The sequence below is a fragment of the Macaca thibetana genome, chromosome X (assembly GCF_024542745.1).
Source record: "Macaca thibetana thibetana isolate TM-01 chromosome X, ASM2454274v1, whole genome shotgun sequence".
Classification (NCBI taxonomy): domain Eukaryota; kingdom Metazoa; phylum Chordata; class Mammalia; order Primates; family Cercopithecidae; genus Macaca; species Macaca thibetana.
The window spans coordinates 51,500,165-51,509,749 of NC_065598.1; the positions used below are offsets into that span (position 1 = coordinate 51,500,165).

Genomic DNA, 9,585 nt, shown 5'->3' on the forward strand with positions numbered 1-9,585 from the left:
TTGGGGTCCAACTTTCAAGGGGTGAGGGGGGAGTAGAAACACACTTGAGTAACAGTTTTCACCCACACATTTTAGATAATTTTTTTCTTTTCTTGCCAAGATTTTAGTAGTAAGTTCATAAATATAGAAAATACTTTCACTTCTTCAGTGTTAAAATAGAAAACCAAAGAGTGTCGACAGTAGTGGCTTAATTATTGGTATACAAGAAAAACACAACACCAATGGGTTTTCTTAATTATGCATTTTAAATATCAATATGTGCATTTGTTTTTACAGTTATAAATTTTCTCATCTGTTTTAGACAACAGCTTGTAATAGTTTTGAATCCATTAAGATGTTGCTTTCAGTTGAAATATTTTCTGTATACATGTATATAAAAAATAACCCAGTGTATGACTCATCTGACAGATGTTTACGATCAATAAAGGCTTATTTTTCAACATGCAGTTAGGAAGAGAGGGAAGCAAGCCAACCTCTCTACACTGTCTCTTGGCTGACTTGTTTTTGTAGTGGTATCGATAGTGATTTTTGAAGGGAACCATGTGCCATCAGCCTATCTAGTTAAGATCAGATACCACAATCAACAAGAGGAGTAGAAGAGATGGGGAAGGGGGAGTAGGTAAGTGGTAGATATCAGCTTTTTTTAAGTGTGCATTTTGTACTCTTCCAGGTATGGGATTAAAAACAGGCCAGTGAGGAAAAAAATGTTTTAATTAGGAAAAAACTGCAATCAAATCAAGACATAATAGCCGAATTAGGTTCTTTTAATAGACTGCTTATATAGATGTTTAGCCATACTGTTAGATCAACTTTTTAAGAGTAGAACTTTCTATCCAATTTACATGCTCTAGATACCACCTTTCTTATTTTTATAGTAAGGTCTGGTATTCAAATACCCACTTGTACACTGACAGCTTTAAGAAAAACAGGACACAGAGGGAGTCGTCATTTTTAGCAGCAATGAAATACCACTAACCCCTTTTTACATACCAAATTCAAGTCACTATCAGAGGTGAGTGTCACACAAAGTCACCAGGTATAAAATTGCTAGTTCATTTTTAAATTAGTAACTTGAAATTACCTGTGCCTCCCCACCCCATTACATCTTTTTATAAACAGAAAACATTTTGCTATTTTATATATAGGCTAGCAGCCTTGTTTTAATATGAAAGTGCTAATTCATTTACAGATTTATATAATCAGTTATGTAGTGCTACAATAAGTGTCCAATGATCTACACAGGAACAATGATGAATGAAAATAATGAAGATTGAATAAGGCTATTAGATTACCTTATCTTAGTTACATATAAAGAATAGATACCCAATGGTGAGGAAGAGAGAGAAATTGGACAAATACCCATAGGTGTAAACATTACATCTACCTTTGAGCTTTATACCGTAAGTGAGACATTTTAAATGGTTCTGTAGCCCATGCCTATTTTTTCCTCAGAAAAAGAAAAGCTGCCTTCATGACATCCCCTCTTGTTTCACATTTCCACAGTGTCACTTTGAAGCTTCAGAGTCAGGATCTTACTTTCTTCAAAAAATAAAGAAAATATGCCCCCTAAGGTACCTCCCCATCCCCCCATCCCCCAAATCCCACTGGTTTCTTTTCCAGTGCCAGGTTGCATGATCTGGTCCCATCTCCTGGGGTGGTTGGTGCTTTTTTTTTTTTTTTTTTTTTTTTTTTCCGTCTATTGATCATTAGTTTAGGATACATAACATGAACCAGTTCTGGAACCACTACTAGGAGGAACACAAGCTCTTCACTGCAATCACACAGCAGGAAATAAAGAGATAGCACAATTCATGTGTGGTGCTGGGTCTCCAAAATTCAAAAACTTGGCACAACTGGTGCACTGAATTTGTGTCCTCCATGCTTCTTAATCATTTTGGATTTCTTTGATCGGCCAGAGTTGCTATGTCTTGTAACTATTTTCTTGTTCTTCATTAAGACCGTGTGACTCAGAGCCTGATACCACACAGGATTACAATTTTGAATAGTTTGAAAGATACTTTAAATATCTGATACTCATCAACAGGGTTATCTTCATCATCAATGATTGTGGAATAGCCTTCCAGAGCAGTCTCTTCAGCATCACCTTCCTCCCAATCTTCATCTCCATCTTCACCTGCCTGCTTAGCCAGAATCTTCAAATATTCTTGCTCATCTTCATTAATATCATCTTCATCACTCCCCAGTTCCTCGGTTTCATCATCATCTTCAGCTTCATCATCATCCTCACTGTCATTCCCATGTTCTTCATATCAGGCATGTGCTCTTTGAAATCCATTAAATATACTGAACAAGAGCATAGAAGATCTCGAATATTTGTTTCTGGTTGAGAACAGACTGATCAGACTGGTCAGAAAGAAGCTATATAAAATGATCCTTTAGAACTGATAGAAAATGCTGCATTGCTGATACCAATGGACTCCACTCCTCTGGTTTTTTATACTCATAATTTTTCACAAGCTGATAAAGGCAAAGAAGAATTCCTAGCCTACAAGCACTGTTATCAGATTGAAGATAAAAGCCAATTTTGTCCAAAATGGCAGTCCAGCGGCTTGGATAATAGTGTTTGATGATGTGATGAATGCATGTAGTAAGCTGTACCCTGATGAGCTCAGGAGAATGGATAATGGCTTCTACAATATTTTCTCAAACACAATGGCGATCTTCTTCTGGAATAGTATAAGGGGATATATACCCTAGTGCTATTTCTCGATCAGGCCAATACTGTGTTATCATACGTTTCAAATAGATAACACCTGCCTGTCTCACAGGTAAATCCAGCTGTTCCGACATAGTAATCTGGAGCAGTGTTGAGACAAAATTCAGAGACTTGTGTGTTGGGGTCCATTGCACCGCGGACTCGGTCAAACTCAGGCTTGGGCCAGGAATAGCGTTACTCACTGCACACATGGACCCGCAGCGCTCCGCAGCGGAAACCGGCGTCAAAGGCTTTATTTTATTTTATTATTTTTTTGAGACCCAGTTTCTCTCTTGTTTCCCAGGCTGGAGTGCAATGGCGCGATCTCGGCTCACTGCATCCTCTGCCTTCCGGGTTCAAGCGATTCTCCAGCCTCAGTCTCTTGGGTAGCTGGGATTACAGGCGCCCGCCACCACGCCCTGCTATTTTTTTTTTTTTCTTCTTCTTCTTCTTTTTTTTTTTTTTAGTAGAGACGAGTTTGACCATGTTGGCCAAGCTGATCTCAAACTCCTGCCCTCAAGTGATCCGCCGGCCTTGGCCTCCCAAAGTGTTGAGGTTACAAGTGTGAGCCACTGTGGCCGGCCTCTCTGTCCTTTTCTAAGTCTCTGATGTATTCTCTAAAGGTCCTGGGCAGTGCCTTATTTTTGGTGATTCTTCTCTGCCTTCCTTGCGGCTGTTTCAGTTTGGTGTGTGCCTGTTCTAAATTGTCAGTGCTCCTTGAATATTCGTTCCCTCTGAAATCCATGAGGCATGATGGTGTTATGCTTGGGTCAGGAAGGAAAGGCTGACTTTCCAGAGCTGCTGACCAGTGCTGCTCGTGCTGACTAACCAGTGCTGCTCTGGGTAGGGTTGGAGGCTGAGCAATGGCACTTTCACTTATTTCTCTGTGTGGTGTGAGGTCTCTCTTCAGAAGCATATCTGTGGCCTCTAAATATTCTCAAATTGGGAAAACTAGATGCATCTCAACACCCCTATCATGGAGAACTTTACCAAGGAACTTCCCAAGTTGAAAGACTCCTGGTCTAGTCTGTCTGTTCTAGTGTGAATTTCTATTGGTCCTGCAGGGTTGACACTGTGTTTCCATTTTTTTTGTATTTCCTTAGGGCTCCTCAACCCTCTGTGAAAGGTGTGGAGGTACAAAGAAATGTTAAGTCAAGTCGCCAGGCAGGTGATATCAGTTCTCTGCAGAACAATGTGTGTAATAGCTGAGGGGTGAGTCCCCTTCCCCATCCCTTTCCCTCTCTGCAAGTGCCTCCTGGATAATCTAAGCTACTTTCTTATCTCCTAATTGGATGACAACAGGGGGTCAGGGTTGCCTCAGGGATACTAGAGGCCCTTGGTTTTGGTGGCCTATTGCTGTGCATCTGGAAAGCACTAATGCTTAGGTTTTTAGTCCTAATACCAAGTCAGAAAAACATGAAAGAGGAGGAAGGAGGATTTAGATTTAGCAATCAAGAGCTAGAACAGGATTTTTACATTACTCCCAAAACAATACTGCTGCCTTACTTTTCTTCAATATATGTAAAGTGCAAAATGAAAAAATTAACTGTTACACCAACATTTTATATCACATATATATTATATATGTACTTGAAAAATCAATGTGAAATACAAATCTTTTGTGAGAAGTGAAGACTAAGAGAGGTTGTTACCAGCAGAATAGTACTACAAATAATACTAAATGAAGTTCTTTAGGTTGAAGGAAAATGAGATTCAATGGAAATTTTGATCTACAATGAGGAATAAAGAGCACCAGAAATGTTAACTATGTAGGTAAGCATAAAATATTATCCTTTATTTTCTCTTAATTATAAAAAAGAAAACTATTTAAAGCAAAAAAATTCTATGGTGGAGTCTATAATTAATGTAGAAATAAAATATATGTCCACAACTACACAATTGAGAGACGTGAATGAATTTTTACTATTGTAAATGTATTATGTTTTATGTGAAGTTGTAAATATTAACGCTAATAGGCTGTGATAAGTTAAAGATGCATATGGTAACCCTTGAGCAATCCCTAAAATTAATACCAAAATTTTTTATTAAAAATATAATAGAGGAAGAAACATGGCGATGCCGATGTTGACTGCGAAATTGTACTCCCTGCTGTTCCGCAGGACTTCCACCTTCGCCCTCACCATCGCTGTGGGCCTGTTCTTCCATCAGGGCCGCGGACGCGATCTACCAGCACATCAGCGAGGGGAAGCTATGGAAACACATCAAGAAAAACCATGAGAAAAAGTAGTTCCTTGGAGACCCCCATCCAGGCCAGAAGGACCAGGTCCACTCGCCAGCTGTTTGCCCAGAGCTGGGGCCTCAGCTTGAAGACGACGCTCAAGTTGCTTTTCATGTACCACTCTTCGCTGTTGGCAAGAAACGGTTTCACCTACAAAATAGACTCTTTACCTTCTGCCGTGTTTGAAGTATGTTTAGTCAGCATCATCAAGAAATGGATGTGAATTGCCCTTGGAAAAAAAAAGACAGTAGAAGTACTGAAATAAAATACTAAAAATGTTTATCCCCAAATAAGTAAGGAATATGGGATAGAGGAATAATAAACAAATGAGACAAAAAGAAAACAAATAGCAAATGACAGACTGAATGGCATCTATAATTACATTAAATAGAAATAAACTGAACACTTCAATAGAAAGGCAGAGATTATTAGATACGATAAGAAAGCAAGGCCCAACTATTTGTTAACAAAAAGAGATGCACTTACATATAAAAACTTAAATAGATTGAAAATAAAGTGAAGAAAAAGCAAAATACAAACCTAAGAATACTGTTTTGGCTACATAAATATCAGGTAAAGTAGACCAAGAAAAAGAATATCACATGAGATAGGGTGAGAAATTTTATAAAGATAGTGCATTAATAAATAGTAATGTTAAATATGTATGTGTCTAAAAACAGAGCCTCAAAATTTATGAGACAAATGCAGACAGATCTGAAGGGAGAAAGAGACATATCTAAAATCATAATTGATGATTTTTATCTCTCCTTTCTCGGTAATTAATGGAAGAACTAAAAAAAATCAGTAAAAATTTAAAATATTTCTATAATACTGTCATCCAAATTAATGTAATTGACATTTTATGGGACACTACTCCTAATTGCTGAAGAATTCCTATTATTTCCAAGGCCACATGGAATGCTCATCAAGGTAAATTATATTCTGTGCCATAAAATATGTATCCATAAATATCAAAAGTTTGAAATCTTACAGAGTATGTTCTCTGATCACAACAAAATTTAATTAAAAATAAACATGAAGTATCTAGAAATATCCGTAAATGCCTGCAAATATTTATAAATGAAATAACATATTCCTAAATAAGATATTAATCATCCAGCACTTTGGGAGGCCAAGGCAGGTGGATCATCTGAGGTCAGGAGTTCGAGATTAGCCTGGCCAAGATGGCGAAATCCCCTTTCTACTAAAAATACAAAAATTAGCCAGGCATGGTGATGTACACCTGTAATCCCAGCTACTAGGGAGGCTGAGACAGGAGAATCGCTTGAACTCGGGAGAAGGAGGTTGCAGTGAGCTGAGATCGTGCCATTGCACTCCAGCCTGGGTGACAGAGCAAGAGTCCATTTCCAAAAATATATATATATATATATGTGTATTTTATCAGAGATGAATACATATATATTTTATGAGATGAATATAAAAATGTATTTTATCAGAGATAATTTGAAAAGATTAATAAAAATTATAAATTCCTAGAGAGAATGTCCAAGGAACAAAGAAAGAGAAAACTCTCTAGTAACAGGAATAAAAGAGTGTACATCACTACAGACTTTATGGATATTAGAAGATTGATAACAGTATATTCTCTGGCCACAACAAAATTAAATTGGAAATCAATATTACTATAAAAATGAAGATTTCCTCGGAGAATGGCAGACACATTTTTTCCTCAGTTATATGTCTGATTAGCCTATGTACTTATTGATTTGATCCTATATTAGCTGAGTAGCAGAAAGGAGAATGGGGAAGATGACATTGTGGGAATTGCCTGGTAAAGAGGATTTATAGGACTGTCATAGCATTGATAACTGAGAGAAGATGCAATTGAGGGCCATAGTCTTTCTAGTACTGCCACAGTATGTGGGTGGATAGCTAAGAAGCACACATCATAGAGGGATGCTATATGAAAGCCATCAGTTGGAGGTCAGTGGCGAATGGTGACCAAATCTTGCAAGGGGTATTCAATGTTTAGGGAAGTTACATTGAGATGAGTCCCTCATCAATAAGGCATTAATATAATTCCAACCCATTCTCATTAAGCCCCAACTGTGGTCTAAGGAAGAAGTTACATCAATAGGAGAGTGGGACTGGAAAATTCATCCAGTTGAGTAAAGAGTTGCGTGTCCCTTTTTTTGTCTTTCCATATCCCACAACACCATAGAGGGGAAAGTAAATTTCTAGAAGGGAGGACAACAAAGGGAGAGAATTTACAGTCCTTGACTTCTTCATCTCCTTTACACATTACGATGTTGAAGTCACAGCCTGGTCTAGCATGACTTGAGGTAGGCAAGGAGATCTGAGATTTAAATCAAGTTCAAAAATCCAATTGTAAAATAAATGTGACTATCTTACATGGCACATCTATTTACTTATATTTATAAGTAAAAAATTATATGAGATCATTCTAATAATATCACCACCAACTAATAGGATGTGGCCAATCTACACAAGTGTAAACGATATGTTTTCAACTTTCCTACATGGAGAACAGTCACTGGAAAAAATAACATCACGTTTTATGTTTGCACTCTAATGAGTTGAGAATCCTTAATATATTCACTTACAGTTGAGGTTTGAATTCATCTGAACTATTATTTCTCTTCACATCCCTGTCCTTTTGCTTGCTCTTCAGCTTGCCCATTTCTCTTTTCTCTGTATTTAGTCCTTCATCTCCTCTTCTCAATCTTTATTATCCTTCATAATCTCCCCTCTTCCTGCATCTTTCCACTCCTCCTACACTTAAAATTTTTTTACATCCTCCTGTCATCCCTCTTACTCATCTCTTCTGCTTTTTTCTACTGCTTCTCTGCATGGACCTCTACTTAGAGTTAATCATATAATTTATCGGCCAAGTGGTGTTACTTTTGAAAGTAAATGAGGGTGCTATTTGTAATTTTGCTAAGGCAACAGATACAAACCAGTACTGTCCTAGGAAAACTGGGATATATGGTCACACTAGCTGTAGTAAAGCCCCAATTTAGGGTCAAGGTGGGTAGGGAAGGTCATTATGAGAAAATGATATTAAGTCAATTTCTGTAGGATGTGTAAGAGCCAGACGAAGAATGAGGAGAAGCATATTACTGGCAAAACAAACGAGAGTACAGAGGCACTGAGGTGAGAATGAAGGAAGTTCAAAGTAGCTGCAGAATGGAAAAAAATGGGAAAAGTGGCATAGGCTGAGGCTGCAGATGTGGATAATAATGAGGAGCCAGATCAGGACAGGAACTGAAAAAGGGACATCCGGAATTCCTGTATGTGGGGCAAGGGAGCTTAGATGAGGCTTTCTGGTTGAAAGGAGGGCAATAGATTACTTGCCAACAAAGTTGCATTTTTATAACAAGCATAGGAATTCTATATAGAATTGCATGTTACAAGTCAATAAAAATATCACTGTTTTTAAAAGCTATTTGTGTTCACAAATTGCATGACCCAAGGAAGCAAGAATTCTTATTGAAGAATGTTATTAATATTTGACATGAAGTGATGGTGAGGAATGGAGAGGAAGAAAACAGAAGGGAGAGAAGGTTAAAGCCCCGCCAAAGCCATTGCTTGGCCAGGATTAGGAGTTTGACTTTTATTCTAATTGCAATGGGAAGGCAATAGGAGATACAGGCAGGGAAATGGCATGATTTGATTTATATTTTTTAAAATTTTACTTTAAGTTCTGGGATGCCTGTGCAGAAGGTGCAGGTTTGTTACATAGGTATACTCATGCCATGGTGGTTTGCTGCACCCATCAACCTGTCATCTAGGTTTTAAGCCCCACGTGCATCAGGTATTTGTCCTAATGCTCTCTCTCTCCTTGCCCCTGCCTTCCAACAGGCTCCAGTGTGTGATGTTCCCCTCCCTGTGTCCATGTATTCTCATTGTTCAACTCTCACTTGTGAGTGAGAACATGCGGTGTTTGGTTTTCTGTTCCTGTGACAGTTTGCCAAGAATGATGGTTTCCACCTTCATCCATGTCCCTGCAAAGGACATTAACTCATTCTTTTTTATGGCTGCATAGTATTCTAGGGTGTATATGTGCCACATTTTTGTATCCAGTCTATCAGATGGGTATTTGGGTTGGTTCCAGGTCTTTGCTATTGTAAATAGTGCTGCAATAAAGATATGTGTGCACATGTCATTATAGTAGAATGATTTATAATCTTTTGGGTATATACCCAGTAATGAGATTGCTGAGTCAAACAGTATATCTGGTTCTAGACCCTTGAGGAATCACCACACTATCTTTCACAGTGGTTGAAGTAATTTACACTCCCACCAACAATGTAAAAGTGTTTCTATTTCTCCACATCCTCTCCAGCATGTGTTTTTTCCCGACTTTTTAATGATCGCCATTCTGACTGGTGTGATATGGTGTCTCATTGTGGTTTTGATTTCCATTTCACTAATGACCAGTGATGATGAGCTTTTTAAAAATATGTTTGCTGGCCACATTGATGTCTTCTTTTGAAAAGTGTCTGTTCAAGTCCTTCACCCACTCTTTGAGGGGGTTGTTTGTTTTTTTTCTTGTAAATTTGTTTAACTTCCTTATAGATTCTGGATATTAGACCTTTCTCAGATGGATAGATTGCAAAAATTTTATCCCATTCTGTAGGTTGCCTGT

General features: G+C 38.0%; 2 pseudogenes; one reads left to right on the forward strand and one right to left on the reverse strand.

Annotated features, from left to right (window-relative positions):
• Positions 1-1,777: 1,777 nt before the first annotated feature.
• Positions 1,778-2,318, reverse strand: LOC126945775 (importin-7-like; annotated as a pseudogene).
• Positions 2,319-4,786: 2,468 nt separating this feature from the next.
• LOC126946594 (cytochrome b-c1 complex subunit 9-like) lies at positions 4,787-4,964 on the forward strand (annotated as a pseudogene).
• The last annotated feature ends 4,621 nt before the right edge of the window (positions 4,965-9,585 follow it).